The sequence below is a fragment of the Bos grunniens genome, chromosome 1, assembly GCF_055505025.1.
Source record: "Bos grunniens cultivar Pamir isolate PY7600 chromosome 1, Bosgru_T2T1.0, whole genome shotgun sequence".
Lineage (NCBI taxonomy): Eukaryota > Metazoa > Chordata > Mammalia > Artiodactyla > Bovidae > Bos > Bos grunniens.
Genome location: NC_141165.1, coordinates 82,825,841 through 82,853,295, shown reverse-complemented (window position 1 = coordinate 82,853,295; position 27,455 = coordinate 82,825,841). Strand labels below are relative to the sequence as shown.

At 41.4% G+C, this 27,455-nt stretch overlaps 1 long non-coding RNA gene and 1 other non-coding gene across 3 annotated transcripts; one reads left to right on the top strand and one right to left on the bottom strand.

The window, feature by feature from the left end:
* Positions 1-27,137, bottom strand: LOC147379761 (uncharacterized). Of its 2 annotated transcripts, none has more exons than XR_015134028.1 (3): positions 27,010-27,137; positions 1,242-1,403; positions 1-175 (listed from the first exon to the last, which is right to left on the bottom strand). It is a non-coding gene; the product is annotated as an uncharacterized LOC147379761 (long non-coding RNA). The 2 variants fall into 2 exon arrangements; XR_015134029.1 differs by lacking the exon at positions 27,010-27,137 and adding an exon at positions 1,618-2,325.
* Positions 10,829-10,935, top strand: LOC147379762 (U6 spliceosomal RNA). Its single transcript, XR_015135436.1, has one exon. It is a non-coding gene; the product is annotated as a U6 spliceosomal RNA (small nuclear RNA).
* Positions 27,138-27,455: the final 318 nt, after the last annotated feature.

Here is a 27,455-nt window from a genome sequence, read left to right as displayed (position 1 = left end):
TAACATGAATTGCTTTATTCAGGGTTCAACCTCAAGGAAGCAGGCAATAGTAAAACGAGGCAAGGAAGTGGGGAAAGTCCATTTGAAGGTGCATTATCCAGCTGGTAACCATCAAATGTGATCAATCGCTCCATCTCATGAGACTATCCCCTCTGGAGACCATCCAGCAAGAAAGCTGTAAAAACGCATCTCAAATAGTTATACAAGGGGAGGAAAGAGGAACTGTTTATCCACGAGTCCCCATCTGCTCCATGAGATCTCTTACTCCGACACACTTTGGACCTGGCACATATCACACCTGAGTATCAGCAGGGAAGCCTCAGGGTTGGTGACAAGAGGCAGGTGTCAGGGCTAGAGGCAAAGTACCTTATAGTTTGCCTGCACAAGGTCACAGAGTCAGTCAGAGCCCACCTAAACTGGGTGTGGCAGCAATGGTGGAAATAGACAAAAGATTCTCTTAGCACACGGGTTTGGCTGATAGAACACAAAAATTAAGTACCTGCTGTAAACCACTCAGCCAGTGGTAGAGCCACAGTCTGATCCCAGGAAGCCAGGCTCTTAACAATATGCTAAACTAGCTCTTTGATTTGAGGAGATCTGGGTTGTATTTATCTTTTCACTAAACTACTTCAGAGCAGGAATCTTATGCTTGGGCAGGAATCTTAGATTCCAACCCTGGCTCAGAAACTTGGAAAATCATTTCTCTGTGGCTCTCCATTTGTTCACATGCTTTTGAAAAAGCTCAGGCGATAAGATCTTAAAGGTCTCAAATTCTGAATCACACCCTTCTAAAAGTCTTTGAACAAATCTACAAATCCTTAGGATGTAAGGATTAGACTACTGAGTCACAGGGTAGGACCGTGTTTATGACTCGTGGTTTAAATTAGCATATTGCCTTTGAAAAGAAACTTACCAGTTTAATGCAATTACTACGTCTTCCATGGATGGTCTCTTTCCTTGCCTGATCATTAATTGAGATAAAATAAAATTATATATAAAATATTGAATTTTTGTTGACTCAATGGATGTAAAGTAGTGTCATGAGTTTGCTTTGTTTTCTATTTTTCCAGTGACTAAATAAGCCAAACATCTCTGCAAGTGTTTGTCATGTCATTTCCTCTTGTGTTAATTTACTTTTAGCAAGTCATTTCCCCTCTCTGGGGAATCAGCCTTAACATCTCTCACATGAAAAGGTCGACTGAGATCTCTAAGGTTGTTCTAAGAATTAAGACAGTACCTACCAAAGTTCTATTTCAATTCTCCAAACAAATCAGGAAAGGCCTTTCCATCTTCAGCATTTGTACAAGTGTAGAAACCTGTGAGCAGAGCCCTTGACCAAACTCTAAGACATGTCTTGGTCAACCAAATCTCTTCTTTCTGGCTGGTTCATATTTTAGTTCTTCCTAAAAGAAAGGGAGAATAACTTAAACAACCAGCATGGTGATTTCTTCCCCCTCAAATCCAAACAATTTGTAATATTAATGTGTGATGAAAATACACATCAAATGCCTTTCCCAAGGCAGTGGTTATCTCTATTGGCTGGCACATCTAGTTTTTCTCTAAGCCCACAGCTTCTGAAACACTTGACACATTTGTTCTGAACTTGTGGTGACCTACCTATTCCAAGTTTCATTATTGTAGCAGCTGAGATTAAAATGGTCAAAGCAATGAAGTCACTGTTGTCATTCTTTGAAGATTTAAAAGAAATAGGACGGCACTCTCAGACATTAGGGGAGTCAGAACCTGGGGACTGGGAATCTGCAAGCAGATGATCACACTTCCATCTAGGTACAGATTTTTAGAAAAGAAAATAGGGGCTGATTCTTGAAGAGCTCCAGGCTCCTTTTGCTAAGCCTCTTCATCCACCCTGCCATGCTCCTCCTTTTCACTTTTCTATCCTGTGAAAATCTTTCTTTAGAACTCAATTAGGAGGCAGGAAAGATGGGTTCAAATCCAGTTCTGCAACTTGATAGCCCTGTGGATTTTAGTACGTCTGTTCTCTCTGCTGAGGGTCAACTTTTTCATCTGCTACAATCCCTTTATTGATTATCATGATCTTTATGAATTAGTATGTGAGAGTCTTGAATTAGATGCAATGCTTTGTTTACCTCTGTGCCCCCAACAATTCATAGAAAGGTGCTCTCTTCTTGTTAGTATATTGAAAGTGAAAGTCACTCAGTCATGTCCGACTCTTTGCAACTCCATGCACTATACAGTCCATGGAATTCTCCAGGCCAGAATACTGAAGTGGGTAGACTTTCCCTTCTCCAGGGGATCTTCCCAACCCAGGAACTGAACCGGGGTCTCCTGTATTGCAGGCAGATTCTTAACCAGCTGAGCCACGAGGGAAGCCCAAGAGTACTGGAGTGGGTAGTCTATCACTTCTCTAGAGGATCTTCCCAACCCAGGAATTGAATGAGGGTCTCCTGCATTGCAGGCAGATTCTTTACTAACTGAACTATCAGGAAGCCCTGTTTATAAATCTTTCCTTGACCCTGAGGGTGATCTCTATTATTCTAAGTTTTACCAGGTGGATTAGTTTCTGGGAGCTGCTGTGACAAATTGCCACACACTTGTTGGCTTAAAACAACAGAAATGTATTCTCTCATGGGCTAGGGGCTAGAAGTCCAAAATCAAGGTGTTCACAGAGCACTGTTCTCTAAAAGGTTTAGTGAAGCCTCCTTCCTTGCCTTCTCCTAGCTACTAATGGTTGCTAGCAGGCCTCAGTGTTCTTTGGCATGCAGCAACATCATCTTAACTTCTGTGTCCATCGTTACATGGCCTTCTTCCCTGTGGGTCTGTCTTTTCATGTCTCCAAATCTCTCTTGTCCTTGCAAGGGCAGCAGTCATTGGATTTAGGGCCCCGCCTAATCCAGTATGACCTCATTGTAACTTGATTATATCTGCAAAGACCTTATTCCAAATAAGGTCACAATTATGGTTTCCATGTGGATGTGACTTTTGGAGAAGCACTATTAAACCCAGCATCCCAGGACATCTCTGTATCCTTACTCCTCCCATCCCATAGTTTTGGACTTGTCTCCTTGCTTCCTCATGAAGAATCCTTCTTTGGAATGACCCCACTCACTGGAGTCATGATAATCATATTCATTGTTCTCCTTCATAATAGCCTGTCCCTTCTTCTCTCCATGTTTCACTGGAGCTTGCTGTCAGACTAACGTCATGGAAAGGACAGTTTAGTTATCTTCATTTCCTTGCTCAAAATCTTTCTGATGGTTTCCTTTACCTATAGCTCAGGAGCTGCACTTCCTCAGGAGGGCATTCACAGACTTTACCACCCGATGCCAGCTCTCCTGTCTAGTCATAACATCACAACTCTCCCCCACGCACAACACAGATTGTCTTTTAGCTCTGTTATCTACCCTTTTCCTCATCATCATGCCTTCCTCTCCATCTGAAAGCTGTTTTCTTGATCACAAGATGGATTATTCCCATCACTCTTGAAAAGCTACCTCTTCTCCAACCAATATCCCCACCTCACACCTAGTCAGCATCCTGCTCCAAACCCCCATACTATTTTGTACTTCAGTTGACCTTTCATCCTTACATTATTTGTCATCATGCTATTTCTCTTTTGATTAAAACATGAGCTCTTAAGAGCAGGAACTCTTCCTTATTCCCTCCGTTTCTGGTTCTTAGGAGATGGTACATTTTGAAGAGATGAAGGAAAGATTCTACAGTAATAATTTTCAGAAGCTGCTTTAGGGGGTTGTGTAAATATTCTGTATTTAATTGATAGTCAAGCTGATAAAAAATAAAAATGCTAATTTTACTCCTAATTTCAGATTTTCATATATATAAAAATAGCTTACTTCTTTATACTAAGCAAAAGTAGCACATTTGATCTTACCATGTAAACATACATTAATAAAGTGTGTTTCTACTTTCCAAGTAGGTTCTGGGTAAGTTTTTTGCATTTAAAAAATTATGAAAACCACTATAGCAGTGGGGTTATGTATCACCCTTGGGAGATGAGGTACTTGCATTTCCTCTTGCTAAGCCACTTCAGTCGTGTCTGACTCTGTGCAACCCCATAGACGGCAACCTACCAGGCTCCACTGTCCCTGGGATTCTCCAGGCAAGAACACTGGAGTGGGTTGCCATTTCCTTCTCCAATGCATGAAAGTAAAAAGTGAAAGTGAAGTCGCTCAGTTGTGTCCGACTCTTCGAGACCCCATGGACTGCAGCCCACCAGGCTCCTCCATCCATGGGATTTTCCAGGCAAGAGTACTGCAGTAGGGTGCCATTGCCTTCTCCTCTTAGATACTCTTATTCCCAGGAGCCTTGATGATGGCTGAGATTTTTTTTAATCCTGTGTGTGGAATTAAAGGGGAGGGATGCTATAAGGCCAGAGCAGAAAGGTAGTAGACTTTGGAGTCACAAAGACCATGACCAGTCTGCCATTTATTAACTGTGTGAGTCGGGGAAACTACTTAATATCCTCAAACCTGGTTTTTTTGTCTCCCCCCCCCCCACCTTTAACATAGAAATGAGCTCTAACTCATAGGGATGTTGAGAGGATTAAATAATAGGCCTAAAATGAATAACATATGAGTCACGTAATAAATGACATCTACCTTAATTATAAAGGTTAGTTCTGGTGAGAGTTATCCTTTTTTCCCCTTGCCTGGTGAAATGCAGCTGTAATTTCAACAGCTGCTGAGAGAGTAGATGAGAAGGGCCTTAACCTCTAAATTGCCCCAAGGGAGAGTTGGCTAATGAAAAGCCACAGGAGTGAATTATCTGCTGACTACACTCTTTTGCTGAGGTACAAAATTACTTTTGTATAGATATCCAGTTTGCCACTTATCTTTTAAAAATCAAATGAGAGCTCCTTCTAAAGTCCTGGTACTGACCAAGAAAATGTATGAAAGGAAAACTATCAGATTTTGCCCAGGTATCAAGAAACACTCATTTTGAAATAAAATAAGGACTTGAATACTTAACATTTGGTCTGATTATGGAGTAGATCAAATATTTTCTTGATGTGGTCCCCTTCTTTAAGATTTGAGTGGAGAAAAATTGAGAGATGACTCTGAGAAATGGAAAAACCACATTCTGAATTAATTTGGATCTTAAAAGGAAACCAGACTGATTTCTTCTCTTCCTAGCTGGGTTTCAAATGATTTTTTTCTCCTTTCATGAGGCTGCCCTTTGCTACTCTTCTATTGGCATCAACGCATGTGGTTGTAGGAGCCAAGAGTCTGTGTAAGCACGCTCTGCTCTTTTCTGTAAAGATTTGACTCATTGGCCCCAGGCTCTTACTCACACAGCTGGCAATATTCACATGCCTATGGACTTTCACTTTTCTTTCCCATTTGATCTTTTTGCTTGTTTGTTTTAATTTTTATTGGAGTATAGTTGCTTTACAATGTTGTATTAGTTTCTACTGTACAGCAAAGTAAATCATATATATATATATACACACACATATATAGGTATGTGTATATATAAACATCTATTTCTGCTTTATTGACTATGCCAAAGCTTTTGACTATGTGGATCACAATAAACTGGAAAATTCTGAAAGAGATGGGAATACCAGACCACCTGATCTGCCTCTTGAGAAATTTGTATGCAGGTTAGGAGGAAACAGTTAGAACTGGACATGGAACAACAGACTGGTTCCAATAGGAAAAGGAGTACGTCAAGGCTGTATATTGTCACCCTGCTTATTTAACTTCTATGCAGAGTACATCATGAGAAATGCTGGACTGGAAGAAACACAAGCTGGAATCAAGATTGCTGGGAGAAATATCAATAACCTCAGATATGCAGATGACACCACCCTTATGGCAGAAAGTGAAGAGGAACTACAAAGCCTCTTGATGAAGGTGAAAGTGGAGAGTGAAAAAGTTGGCTTAAAGCTCAACATTCAGAAAACAAAGATCATGGCATCCAGTCCCATCACTTCATGGCAAATAGATGGGGAAACAGTGGAAACAGTGTCAGACTTTATTTTTCTGGGCTCCAAAATCACTGCAGATGGTGACTGCAGCCATGAAATTAAAAGACGCTTACTCCTTGGGAGGAAAGTTATGACCAACCTAGATAGCATATTCAAAAGCAGAGACATTACTTTGCCAACAAAGGTTCGTCTAGTCAAGGCTATGGTTTTTCCTGTGGTCATGTATGGATGTGAGAGTTGGACTGTGAAGAAGGCTGAGCGCCGAAGAATTGATGCTTTTGAAGTGTGGTGTTGGAGAAGACTCTTGAGCGTCCCTTGGACTGCAAGGAGATCCAACCAGTCCATTCTGAAGGAGATCAGCCCTGGGATTTCTTTGGAAGGAATGATGCTAAAGCTGAAACTCCAGTACTTTAGCCACCTCATGTGAAGAGCTGACTCATTGGAAAAGAGTCTGATGCTGGGAGGGACTGGGGGCAAGAGGAGAAGGGGAGGACAGAGGATGAGATCGCTGGATGGCACAAATGACTTGATGGACATGAGTCTCAGTGAACTCCGGGAGTTGGTGATGGACAGGGAGGCCTGGCGTGCTGCGATTCATGGGGTCACAAAGAGTCAGACACGACTGAGTGACTGATCTGATATATATATATATATGTATCACCTGTTGTTTGTATTTCCTTCCCATTTAGGTCACCACAGAGCACTGAGTAGAGTTCCCTGGGCTATACAATAGGTTCTCATTAGTTATCTGTTTTACACATAGTAGTGTATATATGTCAACCCCAATCTCCCAATTTATCATAACCCCTCCTCATTCTCCCTTGCTGTCCATATGTTCATTCTCTATGTCTATGCCTCTAGAAGAATGGATAAAGAAGATGTGGTATATATATATATATATATACAATGAAATATTACTTAGCCATAAAAAGGAAATAAATTGGGCTTTTTGTAGAGATGTAGATGGACCTAGAGACTGTTATACAGAGTGAAGTAACTCAGAAGGAGAAAACAACTATTATATAGTGATGCATTTATGTGGAACCTGAAAAGATTGGTGAACTTTCACTTTTATGACCAGAGTGTCTGGTCAAAGCATCCATACCCTTATAGGGCTTTTGAGGAATGCTCCTGCTCCTTGGGCTTCCCTGGTGGCTCAGATGGTAAAATGTCTGCCTGCAATGCGGGAGACCCAGATTCGATCCCTGGGTTGGGAAGATACTCTGGAGAAGGAAATGGCAACCCACTCCAGTATTCTTGCCTGGAAAATCTCATGGATGGAGCCTGGTAGGCTACAGTCCATGGGGTTGCAAAGAGTTGGACACAACTGAGCGACTTCACTTCCCTTCCTCCTGCTACATGTATCTTTCTAACAGTAAGTCCTCAGACCCAGGATCTTTTTTATCTTCATTGCCTTCAGTTCAGTTCAGTCGCTCAGTTGTGTCCGACTCTCTGTGAGCCCATGGGCTACAGTACACCAGGCTTCCCTGTCCATCACCAACTTCTGAAGCTTGCTCAAACTCATGTCCATCGAGTCGGTGATGCCATCAAACCATCTCATCCTCTGTTGTCCCCTTCTCCTCCCACCTTCACTCTTTCCCAACATCAGGGTCTTTTCAAATGAGTCAGTTCTTTGTATCAGGTGGCCAAAGTATTAGAGTTTCAGCTTCAGCATCAGTCCTTCCAATGAATATTTAGAACTGATTTCCTTTAGGATGGACAGGTTGAATCTCCTTGCTGTCCAAGGGACTACTCTCAAGAGTCTTCTCCAACACCACAGTTCAAAAGTATCAGTTCTTCAGCACTCAGCTTTCTTTATAGTCCAACTCTCATGTCTATACATGACTACTGGAAAAACTGTAACTTTGACTAGATAGACCTTTGTCGGCAAAGTAATGCTCTGCTTTTTAATATTCTGTCTAGGTTGGACATAACTTTCCTTCCAAGGAGTAAGCGTCTTTTAATTTCATGGCTGCATTCACCATCTGCAGTGATTTTGGAGCCCCCAGAAATAAAGTCTGTCACTGTTTCCATTGTTTCCCCACCTATTTGCCAAGAAGTGATGGGACTGGATGCCATGATCTTAGTTTTCTGAATGTTGAATTTTAAGCCAACTTTTTCACTCTCCTCTTTCATCTTCATTGCCTTAGACCTCACAGAACTTAACCTACTATTTCTCCCTGTCTAAAAGTTCCCACCGCTTCCCAGTCTATCCCTTGGACAAGACAGCAAAGCTCTAATTTTAAATGTTTTACAACTAAGGAGACTAGGGAACGGATATTAGCGAACAGAAATTAAATGGGAAAAATGGAAAGTTTCTGGCATCTTACAAAATAAGTAGAGCCACTGTCCAGAGTTAGTGTTGGTTTCTAACCTTTTGCTTTCTATCCTCTGCTTTCACTATTCCAGTAAATCACAATCCAGTTTCCACCCCAGGAAATTCCCCTAGCACGCGCACACACACCCACACCCACACAGCCACCCACCCACCCACCCACACACACACACACACACACACAAAGGAGTCAAGACAAAATAGATGTTCTTGCCTGTTATGAATATACCTTCTGTCTCTGAAAACTCCAGATGGAGAGTCTCTAAATTTTCCTAGAAATGGTTGACACAGGGCGTACTCAGCACTGTGAAGGTGACAAGACTAAAATAATTTGGGGATCAGATTATCTGGAGGGAGTTTATTCTGCTCATTCTTAAACCTAGATCTCTAATTATTCTACAAACCCCATCACCAAGTTGACTTTGAATCCAGCCAGTCCAGTTCTCCCTCGTGGCTCTTACCCTGCCTAGCTTAGCATCTCTGAGATGTTTGTTGCTTTTCTTCCACCTTCAAACTGCCAGAGGATACTCAAATTACTGGCCAAACATGGTTTACCTTCCTGGTCCACAAATTCTACTCAATGGTAAGAAATTTAAAATTCTATCCTTATATTGAAATAAACACATGTATGTTGTGAATAGAAAGTGAAATTTTTATATTTAACTTTATGCAATTGCCAATATTCAACCATTTAGGCCTATAAAAATAGCAACTGCATATGGTTTAATCTCACACATTTTAAAAGTAACAGAAATTTTTTTTCGTTGGGCTTTATCCTCATGCCCAGGAATAATACTTCTCTCTCCATTGACATTAGGAATATTTCATATAAAAGCTTGAAATGCAGCATTTTTCACAGTGTAATCTATTCAGTGATTTTTGGAATATTCAGTAATGGTGGGAAAAATCGGTGCTAACTCAGACATGGCTATCTGTCAAATGAATCAGCATTGGATTCTGAGAGCAAACAGGAAGTACTGATAATAGCTTTCACTTTCTGAATTCTCTGAAAAGCATCAGCTTCTTTAGTGTCCTTCCATCTCTAACCCTACACCAACATTTTCCTCTTTTCTCTTTCAGGGATCTTGTTCATATGGACCTGTTCAGCTTCTCTCTTTTTTCCCCATTACCCAGAGCCTAAGAATTGATGAAACATTCATAAACACACATCATATCCAATGTGTCTCCAGGTGAATCACTCTCTACACTTTCTCCTGTGAATGAGGCAAACAGAATTTTCTTAGAGGACTCGGAGGAGCAGCTGTGCTAGAGAAAATAAAATGTCATTATTAAAAGTTGGTGGGGCAGGCTGGAGGGCCTCTAGAAAATCTTCACATACTATTAAATTCTGCTTGTTATTAGCATTAAAGTTTTAGTCACGTGATCATAATCCATTACTCCCTGCAACCTCTTACTTTTTTTCCATGTGTAAAATGTAAGTATTTAACTAAATGAGATAAGCTTCTAGGTTTGACATTCCAAGATTGTACAATTTAAGAGCATTCACAATGGTAGTAGGGCTAAAACAATGTCAAAATACATCAGTTGGGCTCACCATTTACAGAGGACATCAGTTGCTGTCTTTGGGGTGGGGTCAGTACATTCTTTTTTATATTCTATTGCATATTTGCCTTATGTGTTTAGGTTTCAAGTTGTTTGGCAAAGATTATTAATCCATGATATTTAATAAATGCAAGAGCAAGGAAAGTATTGCAAGTGCTAATGAGAAGAGGTATGTGATAATTATGTAAATGAGGCAAGGTATATTTAAAATTTTTAAGTGGCATAATTCACGGGACTGCAGGAAATTTTCTCAAAACAAAGAGCTATTCACAAAGCAGGTGCAAGGATCTCTCTCTACCTGGGCAATCAGCAAGAATCATTAAGAGTGACAAAAAGTGACTGAGGAACCAAAATACCACCTGAGTGTATGACTTAGCTTTAGCGGCATGTGTTCATTCAGAACAGAGAAGTCCATGAGTTTGTTAAAGAATTTAAAGGGGAAGCAGGGTAACCCTGCTAGTGAGATCTGTCACAGGCTGTGAATAGTGTATGAAGAGGAGTGTAGGCACAGCCACTACTAAAAGATTCCCCATACTTAGAGGAATGGATAAGGAGGGAGGTGGCCTGACTCTGTCTATCAGATTAGATCTGAAGAATTATGGACAGAGGTTCATGACATTGTACAGGAGGCGGTGATCAAGACCATCCCCAAGGGAAAAAAAAATGCAAAAAGGCAAAATGGTTGTCTGAGGAGGCCTTACAAACAGCTATGAAAACAAGAGAAGCCAAAGGCAAAGGAGATAAGGAAAGATATACCCATTTGAATGCAGAGTTCCAAAGAATAGCAAGGAGAGATAAGAAAGCCTTCCTCAGTGATCAATGCAAAGAAACAGAGGAAAACAATAGAATGGGAAAGACTAGAGATCTCTTCAAGAAAATTAGAGATACCAAGGGAACTTTTCATGCAAAGATGGGCTCAACAAAGGACAGAAATGGTATGGACCTAACAGAAGCAGAAGATATTAAGAAGAGGTGGCAAGAATACACAGAAGAACTATACAGTGCTCGCTTCGGCAGCACATATACTAAAATTGGAACGATACAGAGAAGATTAGCATGGCCCCTGCACAAGGATGACACGCAAATTCGTGAAGCGTTCCATATTTAAAAAAAAAAAAAAGAAGAAGAAGAACTATACAAAAAAGATCTTCATGACCCAGATAATCATGATGGTGTGATCACTCACCTAGAGCCAGATATCCTGGAATGTGAAATCAAGTGGGCCTTAGAAAGCATCACTACGAACAAAGCTAGGGGAGGTGATAGAATTCCAGTTGAACTATTTCAAATCCTAAAAGATGATGTTGTGAAAGTGCTGCACTCAATATGTCAACAAATTTGGACTACTCAGCAGTGGCCACAGGACTGGAAAAGGTCAGTTTTCATTCCAATCCCAAAGAAAGGCAATGCCAAAGAATGCTCAAACTATCGCACGATTGCATTCATGTCACATGCTAGTAAAGTAATGCTCAAATTTCTCCAAGCCAGGCTTCAACAGTATGTGAACTGTGAACTTCCAGATGTTTAAGCTGAATTTAGAAAAGGCAGAGGAACCAGAGATCAAATTGCCAACATCCATTGGATCATGGAAAAAGCAAGAGAATTCCAGAAAAACATCTATTTCTGCTTTATTGACTATGCCAAAGCCTTTGACTGTGTGGATCACAACAAACTATGGAAAATTCTTCAAGAGATGGGAATACCAGACTACCTGACCTGCCTCTTGAGAAATCTGTATGCAGGTCAAGAAGCAACAGTTAGAACTGGACGTGGAACTACAGACTGGTTCCAAATCAGGAAAGGAGTACATCAAGGCTGTATATTGCCACTCTGCTTATTTAACTTGTATGCAGAGTACATCATGAGAAAGGTTGGACTGGATGAAGCACAAGCTGGAATCAAGATTGCTGGGATAAATATCAATAACCTCAGATACACAGATGACACCACCCTTATGGCAGAAAGTGGAGAAGAACTAAAGAGCCTCTTGATGACAGTGAAAGAGGAGAGTGAAAAAGTTAGTTTAAAACTCAACATTCAGAAAACTAAGATCATGGTATCTGGTTCCATCACTTCATGGAAATAGGTGGAGAAACAGTGGAAACAGTGACAGACTTTATTTTGGGGGGCTCTAAAATCACTGCAGATGGTGACTGCAGCCATGAAATTAAAAGCCACTTGCTTCTTGGAAGAAAAGTTATGTCCAACCTAGATAGCATATTAAAAAGCAGAGACATTACTTTGCCAACAAAGGTCCGTCTAGTCAAGGCTACAGTTTTTCCAGTAGTCATGTATGGATGTGAGAGTTGGACTACAAAGAAAGCTGAGAGCCAGAGAATTGATGCTTTTGAACTGTGGTGTTGGAGAAGACTCTTGCAAGTCCCTTGGACTGCAAGGAGAGCCAACCAGTCCATCCTAAAGGAAATCAGTCCTGAATATTCATTGGAAGGACTGATGCTGAAGCTGAAACTCCAATACTTTGGCCACCTGGTACAAAGAACTGACTCATTTGAAAAGACCCTGATGCTGGGAAAGATTGAAGGTGGGAGGAGAAGGGGTTGACAGAGGATGAAATGGTTGGATGGCATTAGACTCAATGGACATGAGTTTGAGCAAGCTGTGGGAGTTGGTGATGGACAGGGAGGCCTGGCGTGCTGCAGTTCATGGAGTTGGAAAGAGTCAGACACAACTGAGTGACTGAACTGACTGGCCTGACCACAGATTTCCAGCATGTGAAATAAACTGGTTATTTTGGGGAACAATGTTGGAGGAAAAGTATATCTGTAAGAAGAAGCGAATACTTGTTTTTAAATTTTGAAGATCACTCTCATGATTGTATGTGGTGGAAATGAGGTTGTGGATGATAAGATTAAACACTTCTGTACTTGTTAAGGTCAGATGACTTAACACATAAATGTATATTTTGCATTCATGTACAAATTCAATGTAGGTAATGCTTGTCAGATGACATCCTGGCAGATAGCCAGGAACTCTGTGTCTCATGACAAAGCTCTCCTTTAGATCCTAGAGACAAGCTTCTCCATTCACCTCACAGATAGAGGAAGAGGTTCTAGAGAAGGCGTGCCCACCTCTTAACCATCCCTCCCATTAGAGACATGCCTTTCTCACACTTCTCATTGATAAGAACTAACCAGATGCCTCCCCTCCAGATGCACAGGAGAAAAAGCAGGAAATACAATTCCAGGCTGGGCATCCCTTCCTAAGGACAACCCTTCACTATGAAGGAGTCTTTGAGGGTCAATTATCCAGCTTTGCTACATCTCTGATTCAGTTTTGGGCAAAAGGATTTACAACTAACTTTCAGAACTCAATCTATCTGCATGTGGAGAAATAGGAAACTTCTGTGGTAGGTACTCAAAAGCAAGAGCTATGACTCACAGCACTGAGTGCCTATAAAATGAATAAAAGTAATTTTTAAAGAAACAAACTACAGTTTATAGAAAAGAGAGGTGCTCTATTTCGGATTGCAAATGTGTTAAAGTCAAGCTTGGGCGATACATGTGTGTGTGTGTGTGTGCGTGTGTGCGCACATATACCGAGTATCTCTTCCTTTGAGAAGGGACCTCCCCCACCCCCATTGTGTAAATATCTTACTCATTTATTGCACTTAAAGCAGTGGGGAGAAGGCCTGACCAGAGTCACTTCCCCTACCTCAGAGCTTGAGTGTGAACCAGTCCCCTTCAATTAAGCAACTTCATTCTTCTGGTCACAGTGAATTTTCCAAAAATGAGCCCATGACCTAAGTTGGACCAATCAGAGTGCACTCTGGTGCTTCTTCTCCAGAGGCTCTTTCTCTAGGCAATAATCTCTAAAACCATGTAAGCCTGAGAGCCATTTCTTTACACGCACACTCCCCATACGCAAACATATATATATATATATATATTCTTTTTTTTAATATTCTTTTCCATTATGGTTTGTCATAGAATGTTTTTTTAATTGAAGGACAATTGTTTTACAACATTGTGTTGGTTCCTGCTGTAGAACAACAGGAATCAGCTCTTAGAGCTGTGAATCAGCTCTAAGTATCATATATCCCCTCCCTGGTGAGCCTCCCTACCCTGCCCCCATCCCGCCCCTCTAGGTCATCATAGAGAGCCATTTTAATATTACATGGAGACTAAGAATAAAGCCAATCAAGAGAGCTGATGACATTATTTGGATGCCTGGACAAACATGACTCAAGTCCACTACTTGAATGTTCTAGTTATGTGACCAATACATTTCTCTACTTACACGTTTTTTCACCTGGCTTAGTTGATTTATTTCTGATAATAAAACTTTCAAAATTAAAAGTCTCCTAACTATGACACTTGGTTTGGATTTTTCATATCTTTTCATCATGTTACTATTCTAAAACCTTTAATGGGCTCATTAATTGCCCACAAGGCCAAATTAAGTCTCCTCTGCTTCATTTGCAGAATCTTGCACAAAAAGGGTTCACCTTCCTAATCCAAGAACATAAACCTTAGAATGCCCAAGCATCTCTCTCTCATTGACATCTGGTTTTAGTCAGATGTCTTAATCTGTGTCAACCCCTAAAATTCCACTTGATAGCACAGCTTCCACGGAAATTATTATTGCTTTGACATCAGGGACCATGTCTCACAGACAATGGTAGTCAGCCTCACCATACATACCCCTTACCACTTGCAGCACTTTCAATTCTTAATGTGGTACAGCACCCAAAAAACGCTCAGCAAATATTTGCTGATCTACTTTTCAATAGTGATATTTATTTGGGAAGCAGAATCTAAAAGTTTGAACAGTCTACACTTTTTTTTCCTTCTGAGAGGGAGATCATTTTCTAAGTAGACAATTTGGGGAGGAAATGTACAGCTTGCAAAAGGTGCTGAATTGGCCAAAGCTTTCTTGGAGGTTAGCGTTAGGGTGACCTTTTTCTTTGTTTCATTTTTAACAGAGTTATACCTCAGACAGCAATTCAGAGAGGGTTTCCCAGTAACTGATATAAGTGGTCTTCTCTTTTAAGTGTGAAGAAAGAAATCAAGTTCTTCACAGATCAGCTATCCTGAAGCTGTTAAATACCCGTTCTTCATTATTCCTAATGCATCATGGTGTATAGTATTTGTTGAATGAATAAGTGATATCCTCCTTCCATTGGGTTCTTCTTCCCCCCACAAACTCAAATCACATTAATTCTTGAAAAATACTAGAAAAGTATAAAGTTAAGGTATAACAGTTCCTCAAATTTTTAAGTATTTTTAGATGTTTTATTCACATTCCATCTTTATACATGTCCTCCATAAAAACACTGTAACTAGGATGGAAGAATAGTACCTATTTTGCAGAGGAGAAAACTGAGGCTCAGAGGTCCTAAAGGTCATAGAGATAGTAATTAACAGACCCAAGGTATCAGGCCTACTGTGGCAGCCACATCACTTCCCACCCAGTACCCTGACCACTGAATCACCATGTGTTTTGGGAGGCAACCAGGAAGGTTGCCAGTGTGGTGGTCAAAACCCTAGAGCTAGACTGAAGTAGACACAGGTAAAAGTCTAGGTATGCTTCTGACTACCATGTGGACAAGTTATACCATCAGTTCAAACCTCAGTTTTCTACTTTGAAAAATGGGAATAATCCCACAATCTTTTGTGGAGATTGTGAGTCTTGAATTCAGATTTGAAGCTGAAACTCCAATACTTTGGCCACCTGATGTGAAGAACTGACTCATTGGAAAAGACTCCGATGCTGGGAAAAATTGAAGGCAAGATTGAGATGGTTGGATGGCATTATTGACTCGATGGACATGAGTTTGTGCAAGCTCCAGGAGTTGGTGATGGACAAGGAAGCTTGGTGTGCTGCCTTTCATGGAGTTCCAAAGAGTCAGACACAACTGAATGACTGAACTGAACTGAACTGAACTAAGGCATGAATGACATGCTGTCTCAGACTCGATGTAAGCTTGGAAATCTCTGCTGCTGCTGCTGCTGCCGCAGCTAAGTCGCTTCAGTCGTGTCCCCATAGGTGGCAGCCCACCAGGCTCCCCCATCCCTGCGATTCTCCAGGCAAGAACACTGGAGCGGGTTGCCATTTCCTTCCCCAATGCATGAAAGTGAAAAGTGAAAGTGAAGCTGCTCAGTCGTGTCCGACCCTCAGCGACCCCATGGACTGCAGCTTTAGTCAGGCAGGTAAAAAGAATGGTTACCACGGGCCTGAAAACTGTAATTTGATCTCCAATTAGATGAAATGAACCAGTTGTAATAGATAGTAAAGAGTCTGCCCGCAATGCAGGAGACCTGGGTTTGATTCCTAGGTCAGGAAGATCCCCTGAGGAAGGGAATAGCTACTCACACCAGTATTCTTGCCTGGAGAATTCCATGGACAGAGGAGCCTGGCGGGCTACAGTCCATGGGGTCGCAAAGAGCTGGGCACAACTGAGTGACTAACACTAGATGAAACAGACTAGATACTGTGACTGTGTAATACACTGAGAGGGACGGCTACTGTGGGAAATGCTCCCTCTTTGGAGAACCTTAAGAAGAAATTTCTGGTATTCACCTCCTCTTTCCATGAATTTATCATTGAAATATTAGTTCTCAAAGAATATGCAAAAGAATCTGTCTGAACAAACTCAGAGTAAAGTCCCTCAAGGAAGGCAATGGCAGGATTACAATCCACAGTTGAAGTGAATGGGTCCCCATCAAGGCCATGCCACCTGAAACTTCCTGTTCCCAAGGGAATTTCTTGCTAAAGCACTTGTGCACTCTCCACACAAGACCACTCTCTTATTTAATGATCAGCTACATCGGCAGCTTTTCCCACCCAGCTTTGTGTGCGTTCAAGCCCTGAAAGAAACAGATGCTTCTCCACTACTGTTATACCCTCTACCCACTCTGCAGATGGGAGCCTGACCCACCTGGAAGTGACTTTTGACTTTTCAAGTTCTTCTAGTTCCAATTGCAAGCAAGTGAGGGCTCTTCTTTCTACCTGCCTCAGACCTGCCGTTTGTACTTTTCTGAGCCCTGTCTCTACCCTAATGATTGTTTTTGAGGATGTTCCCTTTTTTATTTTTTTCAGTGCCAAGCAGCATGCTAGATCTCCATTCCACAATCAAGGATTGAACCCATGCTCCCTGCAGTGGAAGCATGGAGTCTGAACCACTGGACCACCAGGGCAGTCCAGAGGATTCCACTCTTTTTAGGGGAGACTCTGCTCTCTATCTGAAGGAATGTGACCTTACCACATTCAGACCTTATCTGAAGGAATGTGAGGCTAGAATGAAAAACAATACCTTAAACCTATTATAGTAGATTAATACCCACTCTTGAAGGGGAAATTTTATGTAATAAAGATCATTAGTCGATGTGATTACCATTTATCTTCACCAAGGTGCTCCGTGTCTATCACTCCACACTTGCCCCTCTGAAATAAACACAGACAGCTTCCTAGACACACAGCTACCCAAGTTATTTCCCCACTGTGAAGGGTTGAACTCTGCCCTCCAAAATGTAACCCAACACTCTGTGAGTCTACAGTTTGCCTGTCCTATAGGGTTGTTGTGGCTATTGGCAATAAGATGAGGTTTTGCACAATAAGTCTGAAGTATTATGCAAATTTAAAATAATACAATTCTAAACCTTTAGACACTTGTAATTCTCCCCACCTTTGGAAATAATAGAACATCATCATGGGGCAAATGTCCAGCTATCCACTGAGAAAGTTGAACTTTGATTGCCCTTGAGTGGTCTACACATCTGTGAATATCCACTTCTTGGTGATGTCCATTCATTTAATTCCTTTGATCAATAACTTCATTTCTCCTCAGCCTCTCTTTTACTAGCCTCTTTGATAGATTTAATTAAAGTAATGTGCTTTATGGAGATGTGAAACCAGACACTTGATGATATCACTTCCTGGTTGGGGTCCTCAGCTTCCCTTTCATAGAGTGGAAAGTAGGAGACGTAGAGGCAGAAGACAGGTCTACTTTGTTTCTGCTCAATCACCCGGGATATGAGTTGAGCAAAGACTTGCTCAGCGAGTGTCTGGAATCCTCTAATTCCAATAATTATCTTAACTTTTAAAAAAATGTTACATTAGCCCCGAAACCAGGTGCATTGTTTTGAGTGCCATAAAATCATCAGTTTGGGGGAACAAACCCATGGATGGTTAGGTCATTAGTAGAAAACATGAGTTCCTAGGTAAGCAAAAGGATGATTGACTGTAATGCAGGGATAGGGGAGGCTGTCAGTAGAGTAAGGCACAGGTCATGTTTGTTTCATAGTGACTCGCTAGACCAACTCCTATTCCTTGAAATGAGAGAGGGACTTGGGGCCTGGAAACATGATGGCTAATAGGAACTATAGTAAGTGGAACACACAAAGCACACAACTGTGAAATAACAGGAGTCCTGGTGAACTTGACTTTCTTGTGAACTCTGTGGCTCCTATATCTACCTTCTTTCTGCGTACCATTCCCCTGACCACGGCAATTTATTTATAGTACCAAACCAAGAAATGTTCTCAGTTGAGTGGCAAAAGTAATAGGTTTTAATTTTATGATATATAAATCCCTAAACATCTCGTATGGGGCACCGATACCTATATGCTCATTGAAAGCTATGTGTGTGTGCTCCGTCACTCAGTTGTGTACAACTCTTTGGGACCCCATGGACCATGGAATTCTCTGTCCATGGAATTCTCCAGGCAAGAATGCTGGAGTGGGTTGCCAACTGAAAACTAGGACCTAGTAAATTTTTTTATTTGTCAAAGAATGATACGACTTTTCCAAAGATAGCTAAATTGAAATAACAGAGAAAAAACATAGTGTCCTTTCTCAGGGATGGTAAGATTCGTTTTTGAAGAGTCAACAGTAGCTTCTGAAAGAAAATGGCATTGACTTGTATATGAATGGTTTTCTGTGTGACTTTGGAGAAGTCTCTTGACCTCTCTGTTTCATCTGCAAATGTTTGAATATCTTTGGAATGAATACTTGAACAAGCACTGAGTAATCACTAGCAAAATAAAAGAGGTTTTGATGAATGCTCTATATTTCCAGCCCGCCTGAGCCACTTCATGTTTCCATATACATCACACCTTTTCCTGACTCTACACTTCCGGCATTTCTTCTAGTAGGAAGTAACCCTCCCGTTTTCCTTGCTCTAATTTTACCCATTCTCCAAGGCCAAGGTCAACTGTCATTTGTGTTTTCAGCTTTTCCTGATTTCTTTACTTAAAAGCACTGTTTCTTTTTCCTTTGGGGAGGTTGGGGTTGATCTTCACTCGTTGTTTGCATCTCTTGCTCTTTACATCTCTATTGTGGATTTACAGAGCTTCATACTTTTATGTATTTTTTGAAGTAAATGACTTACACCTTTCCTTCAGAGAACAGGGGTTGTGCATGATTTACCTAGAACTTGGCATGTAATAAGCACTTAATAAATTTATAGAGAAGGTTTGTGATGGTTAGTGTTATGTGTCAAGTTGGCTGGGCCATAGTACCTAGTTTTTATCAAACACTTATAGCTATTGCTCAGAAAGTGTTTTGTAAAAATGGTTAATGTTTATAATCAACTGAATTTAAATAAAGGAGATTACACTCAATAATACAGGTGGGCTTTCTTGAATTAGCTGAATGGTCTAAAGAATAAAAATGATATTTTCTAGAAGAAATTTTGCCTCAAGACTGCAGGATCAACTTTTGCTTGAGCTTCCAGCCTGCCCTATAGACTTAAGACTTGCCTGCTCTACAGATTTGGGGTTTGTCAGCCCTCACAATCATATAAGCCAATTCATTGAAATAAATCTCTTATGTACATATTGGTTCTGTTTCTCTAGAAAGCCCTGGCTAATATAGATGGAGAGGTTTCTTGTAGCATAATATATACAGTTTATCATTTAAATTAAGTGACTTAGAACAAGAATCTCATCAATATCTGTATAGACAATTATCCTCCAAATAAAATTTTCTACTCAACCTGGGAAAAAAAATGGAACAGACTTATATGAACTATAAGCTCCAAGGGGACACAAATTTTGGCTTTCTTCACTGCTGTATTTCTGGTATTCTGTATTTCTGCTGTATTTCCTAGAACAATGCCTGACACATAATAAAAGTTCGAGAAATATTTGCTGAAAGAATGAACGAATAAAAAATACAGTTTTAGAGAAAATACCACTTTTGGCTATGTAGCAGGCTTAAACTTGCCCTTATGTACTTTGGCTCTTGTACTGATATATATGGCAGGAAAAAACTCCAGACCTGCCATTCATTGTGTTCCCGTAGGCAAGTCACATGCATTCTTTGCACTTCATCTTTTTTATCCAAATGATTAGTTTTTGATCTGGCAGAAATCTAAACTCCCTCCTACCCTTCCTTAATATCTGTGATTTGCCTGCCTGGCCATAATATCCTTAATTTTGCATCCAGTTTTGTCATTCTATACATTCGAATATTATTTATTGTGTGATGATTGTTATTCCTTTCATGATTCGTCATGCTATCATCAGTTACTACCTGAGATTTAGAAATTTGCTCTTCTCCAGAGTACTTAAAGAAAACTTCAGCCTCAGATTTCTGGGACCAGACTCCTTTTATAACTTTGTTGTAAAGAAATAAAAAGACTCCTTAAGACATTTTGGTCAAAACCACAATTCCTTGTGTTTTATAAACCGGCTATAAGGGCCCATATATACATTCATTCTGCACCTGGGCTTCAGAACATCAAACCTTTGCTTCTAATTTTAGGGCCAGAAAATTATTTTATTACTGTTTTGCAGCTTCTTGTAAATACTTGCTGGGGTAATTTCTTTGGGTACCTTTGTTCCCTCTCTTCCTAAGGGGAAAATTTCTGGAGTCTGAATATACCTGCTGAGCCCTGGCTGCTTCCTGTGAGCACAGAGGCCATCCATCCATGCCCCAGGGCCAAGCTGCTGAATGAGTTTCCACAGCAGCTTTTCTCCATCCCCTGCCAGCGGAGAGTAAAAGGCTATTAGCCAAGATGCACCAAGGAGGGAGTCTTAATACACTTACAGATTCTCGTCTCCTGATTGCAGGCTAATTCTTTTAAAGCTAAGAACCTAAAAAAATGTCTTAGCATGTTCAACTATGGAGTATTCAACTGTGCAGGAAAAGACTGGGGAAAAATAAACTAATAAACGCAATGTGATACAAACTGTACCCAGTTCAAGACTGCTTTGCCTTTTCCTGTCAGACTCACAATTTCAGAACATCACACCTGGATGGCACTTTAATTCTGTTCATTTACATTTGAGGAAAAGGAGTTTCAGAGAAGAAGATTTTCCTTTGGGCTTCCCAGGCGGCTCAATGGTAAAAGAATTGGCCTGCCATTGCAAGAGACACAGGAGATGTGGCTTCAGTCCCTGGGTTTGGAGGATCCCATCGAGCAGGAAATGGCAACCCACTCCAGTATTCTTACCTGGAAAATTTCATGGACAGAGGAGCCTCGTGGTCTACAGCCCATGTGGTTACAAAGAGTCGGACATGACTGAGCATGCATGCACATGGAACTAAGTAATGGCAAAATCCAGATACAAGTCCTTCTCCTGCCTCTGATCCTTTGCTTTTAACTGAATTTATTTATCCATAATGTGTATCTATATGCCCCTACCTCTCCCTAACAAAAATCCGGAGGCACAATAAGATGCACATAACTCAGTCCTAGGGTAGTTTAAATGGACATGAATCATGGGAAATTAGAGTAAGTGGGCTGTGGAAGTTTCTTCTTTCCTCCTTTCTTTGCTGTATTTCCCTCCTTTTTTCTATTTTTTCTTTGTTTTTCCACTAGACAGTGTAGAAGCACAGAGAATTATTTAAGAGGTTTGGGGGTCTTTTTTTCCTACTTAGAAACTACTAACAGGAAAAGTAGACTGAGAAGACATGGAGGAGTATATTTATGACTGTGGGTGATAATGTTGTCAGAACTGAAGGAGTGTCAGCATTTTTCTCAAATGCCCTCTCTGCAGGTTTCACAGCTTGGAATTTAAAATGAGCTTTGGACCACAACGCAACACACCAGGTTTCGGATCGGGGAAACAACTCCGTCTATTCATGTACAGTACCGGGCAAAGTTGTGGGGGGAAAAGCCAAGGTTTTCAAATAAACTTGTTACAGGACAGGGCTGAGCGAATCATTTTTTGACAAGCTTTAGAAAACAAAACAGGCATCACTACCATTCCCTGCTCAATTGTATAGGCCTGCTCAGAGAGCCAGCCTCTATCATTATAAGATAAATGTGTAAACAAATATGTTTGAGGAAATCCTTTCCTTTTCTTGCTCCCAAGGGTTTCTCTGAATGTGAATTTGGATATAGAATTTGTGTGTGATGTGTGTGGCAGGTGTCTATACCAACAGAATTTCTTTGTAGGCGGTGGAATGAAATTGCCTGCTAGATTGGACAGTAGGCAAGCCAGAAACAATGAAATCCATAGGTATTTTAAGTTAGGAGAAAGAAAGACACAGTCCTTGATCCTGGGAACTTATGTGAAAATGGATATAAAACAGCTTGTGTTCAGAGTGCAAATACAGTTCGGTTTTGAGGAGGTCTTTTACAGGAAACTAGTTCTCAGTTATTATAGTAACTGAAGAAGAATCACAGACTTAGCTTCTCCAGGACTGAAAGGCACCTCGGGGGTCAAAGCCTCTGCTCCTTATCAACTTCTGTGGAACCTCTTCTGGTGTACCTCTGACAGAGGGTAACAGGGCTCTAACACCACTGTGATGGGGGGAGTTTACTACCTGCAGCATATTCTGTTCAGAGAGGCTCCTGTGGATAGAAAATGCTTCTGTACCCTGAGGTGAAGCCTATATTCCTGCCACCCATCTCATCTCTCCCAGCACCATCCTCTGTAGCCACCCAGAAATAATATAATTTCCCCTGTGATGCAATTTATTTAATTGCTCACAGCAAACCAAACAGAACATCTCCAGTCTTTACTGATAAGATATTGTGCACCACTACCCCCGCCCCCCACCCCCCACCCCCAAAACACCTCCTTACTACTTGACCCAGCACCCAAGGTATATATGAGACAGGATATGGATTAGTGCAGAGGACCCAGAGCCTGGTCTTGTGGCAAGTTCAAGGGCTAGATGGGGATGCTGCAGTGTCCAGGGATTGGTAAGAGGGGCCCCATGGTTTCCCCAGAACAGTCAATCAGGTTAAGGCATTTGTAAATAAAAAGATTTCTAGGGTAGAAATTTGCTTTTTCTACCTGATATGTAGAGGTGAAGTAAACTGAGTTTTCCCTAAAAAGGACATACTGGGCTTGCCTGGTGGTCCAGTGGTTGAGCATCTGCCTTGCAATGCTGGGGACACTGGTTCAGTCCCTGGTCTGGGAAGATTCCACATCCACAGGGCAACTAAGCCTGCGTGCCCTAGAGTTTGTGCTCCACAATAAGGCAAGCCACTGCGACAAGAGGCCTGCATACCACAACTAGAGAAAGCCCACACGCAGCAACGAAGACACAGCGCAACCAATGAATACATAACAAAAGCGTTTTTAAAAAGGATGTATTGAATATTTAGACTTAATGTTTTGTAAGTTATTTTGTCATAAAATTGATTCAATTGCACTTAAAAGACAGAGAAGAGAAAGGAAAGGTTTTGTTTGTATGATGGAACTCAACTCAAGCTTTGGGAGCAGATTTTGTGTATGAAATGCTAGGTAAGGCGTAAAGCTCTCGAAAACAGATTGTCGGTATTTTTCTGAAGACTCAGTAGTTGCTAACAACAGAGTTAGGGAGGTCTGATGGAAAGAACCTGGGCCATAAATCAAAGACCTGAGTTTGGGGCCTGAGCCAGCCACCTGGTTCATTCATTTACTTTTTCATTTATCAGACTTGTATTGAATCCTTACTAAATGCCAGACATGTTGGTAGTCAAGAGAGACAAGGTCTCTGTCCACATAGGACATACATTTTTGTGAGGGAGACAGACAAGTTATGAGGCAGCTACAGTGAAGTGTGAGAAACAGCAGTGCTAGGGCTCAAAGTTGTGAGTCTGTAAGGAGTCTCCATGACCTATACGGGTTTTAGGTGGGTGGGGAGGGAGCAGAGGAGGTTCAGGAAAAGCCCTTTGCAGGAGATGATAGAGAGCTGATGGATGACTGTTAGTCAGATGACCTCACAAACATTGCCATCTCTCTGAGCAGCACTTGTTATTATTGGAATAATAATAACAATCCTGATCAATCCGCTTTATTCTGTAGGAGGTTGTGAGGATCTGATAAACAGCTTTATGTGCAAAGTTCTTTGAACCAGAAAGTGCTCCATCATTGTAAGGAAGACAATGGTTAATAATTGTTATTGGATATTGTTATTCCCCATCCTAGAGTCCATTTTCTTCTTTCCACAGGTACAGATTTGGCTTTCTGGAGCTTAGCAGGAGCAGAGAATAAAAGGACAGAGTTGGGTGATTTGTTTCGCTTCAGTTTCTGCAAAGGAAGTTAGACCACCCAGGTCCCCCAGGGCTCTTAGGGCACAGGATTCAAGGAGAGACTGAAAGGAGCCCCCGTGAAACTGTGTCAGAGGGGTGGGGCTTCACCCTGGGGTCACCTTGTTAGAACCAAATAGACTGTCATGACTTATCCACCCTGCTCTGGGGACCTCACTAACAATTCAGTGGCCTAATCTTGCCAGAGGTAAAATTACCAACTTGCCCCAGATGAAGTCACATGCACCTCGAAATTCAGCTCTAGCCCTGACCGCTACCTATTGGCAGGACAAAAAATACAAACTGTAGCTAAGTAACTCAAAATGTCAGCAATCCCTGGTTTATCAAGATTTAAACTTTCAAGATCAATGAGTCCATTTTGCCCAAGGGCCACTCAACTCTTGTTTTTATTATGATTCTAATCCAGTTTCCTAGCATTTTCCACATCCTCTCTAGTGGTCTGGAAACAAGAAATATTTACTAAAATTTGAAGTTAGTATGAGAAATAGAACGGCACTGTCTCTGCTATGTAGGCAAGTGTCCTTTCCCTTACTGTGTCCCAGTTCTATCTCAAAGTGAAGGTTGTGGATGGAATTTATCTCTCACGTACCTTCTGCCATCAACATTCCACATGTCTATGGTGTTTGCCTCTTTTTCCTGTCTATGTTTACAAATCATAAGAAGCTCTGGCTACCTTCCTTGGTTAGAGTTTTATTAAATATTCAACTACCTAAGAAGGCCAGATCATGTGGCTTGGGCTGCTCTTTAAACTCTGCCAGATCAGAGAATCTTAGTTTAAAATTATATCTTGTTAATTCATCATGTAGATGTGGAACTTTTTGTTTTTAATACAGCCCAGTTATTCATGGCTAAGAGTTTGCCACAGAACTTGAGAGTTGTATTTAAAAACAAACAAGCCCCAGAGAAGTAAGCAGAAGGCTTCTTTCACAAACTAATGTACTTTTGTAGCGGGAAAGTAACAGGCTAGTTTCTGCCTCTAAGTCGGAGAAGGCGATGGGACCCCACTCCAGTACTCTTGCCTGGAAAATCCAATGGATGGACGGAGGAGCCTGGTAAGCTGCAGTCCATGGGGTCGCTAGGAGTCAGACACGACTGAGTGATTTCACTTTCACTTTTCACTTTCATGCATTGGAGAAGGAAATGGCAACCCACTCCAGTGTTCTTGCCTGGAGAATCCCAGGAACGAGGGAGCCTGGTGGGCTGCCGTCTATGCGGTCGCACAGAGTCGGACACGACTGAAGCGACTTAGCAGCAGCAGCTGCCTCTAAGTGGGACAGCAGTTTGGAAAGACTGGGAGTTTCTTTGATCTGTTTGATGCTGCACACATAAGTAAAGGAATGACCTGTTTTTTGTTTTTTAGTCCCTAAATCATGTCTGACTCTTTGCCACCCCATGAACTGTAGCCCTCCAGGGGCTCCAGTTCTACCACGGGATTTCCTGGGCAAGAATATTAGAGTGGGTTGCCATTTCCTTCTCCAGGGGATCTTCCCAACTGAGGGATTGAGCCTACATCTCTGCATTGCAGGCAGATTCTTTACCACTGAGCCACCTGGGAAGCCCAAAGGAATGACCTGCCTTAGTGCTTATTTAGATGGTAGTCTCTATTGATCTTTCCTGAGTCATCTGAAACACTCTAGAAACCTGTGCTTTTATTACAAGTCTAAGATACTCTTTGTTGTTGTTGTTAGTCGCTCAGTCCTGTCTGACTCTTTGCAAGTTCATGAACTGTTGCCTGCCAGGCCCCTCCAGGTAAGAATACTGGAGTGGGCTGTCATTTCCCTTTCCAGGGGATCTTCCTGACCCAGGCATCAAATCCAAGTCTCCTTCATTGCAGGCAGATTCTTTAATGTCTAAGCCACCAGTGGATCTCCCAAGACACTCTTAAATATCTTCTATAATTATTCTGTTTCTCTTCACCTTCCTCTCCATTTCCATTCCTTTTCTTAGGCCATATAACACACAGGGAAAAATAAAAGGCTACACAAATAGAAGCAGAAATACCTACATTTATAATAACTCAAGTGATTGTTGGGAAACCATAGATAGCTTTTGTTGTTGTTGTATGTGCATGTCTGACTGTTTGCGACACTGTAGACTGTAGGTCGCCGAGCTCCTCTGTCTGTGGAATTTTCCAGGCAAGCATACTGTAGTGGGTCGCCATTTCCTACTCCAGGGGATCTTCCTGACCCAGGGATTGAACCTGTGTCTCTTGCATCTCCTGCATTGGCAGATGGATTCTTTACCATTGCACCAGTGGGAAAGCCCATAGATAGTCTACACTGAGATATTTTATCGTAGCATGCAAATCACCTAAATGTTGACTTCCTGGTCTTTGAGAGATGATATTAATTTGTTCATTCATGCTACTGCTGCTGCTAAGTCGCTTCAGTCGTGTCCGACTCTGTGCGACCTCATAGACGGCAGCCCACGAGGCTCCCCTGTCCCTGGGATTCTCCAGGCAAGAACACTGGAGTGGGTTGTCATTTCCTTCTCCAATGCATGAAAGTGAAAAGTGAAAGTGAAGTCACTCAGTCGTGTCCAACTCTTAGCAACCCCATGGACTGTGGCCCACCAGGCTCCTCCGTCCGTGAGATTTTCCAGGCAAGAGTGCTGGAGTGGGGTGCCATTGCCTTCTCCGGTTCATTCATTAAACACATTAATTAAAGTCATAAGGTGAGCCAAGAAACGTATTAAATGTGGTGTTTAGGAAGGTAAAGAGACAGCACTTACCTTGAGGAGCTCAGTCTACAGGAACTCAGAGGTTTAAGTTTCCCAAAAGACCAGTTCAGGAAATTATGATCTGATCCTCTCCCTGTTTTGCCAGTTGGACAAAGGATATTTGTATCATCATATTGTAGCTGTATAAGAGCATTTAAAAGGTATTTAGTTAACTGTTCAGGACATTATTCAAATACACAGACTCACTGAAGGTCAATAACTCATAGAATTCTGATCTGGCTGATGGAAAGTGAGCAGATAGTGTTGAAGAACAGAGAGACCATTTGTTGACTTCCTTATTCAAAACATCCAAGACTCATGGCTGAGTCACAAGGCATAATTCCTACTACCTGTTTTATCTCTATGACTGTAAGTATCACAAGGAGGAGCATTGGATCATTCACACTTTGGCAAATTAACAAAGAAAGAGTGTTTTAAATTTTTGCCTGAATTCTTTC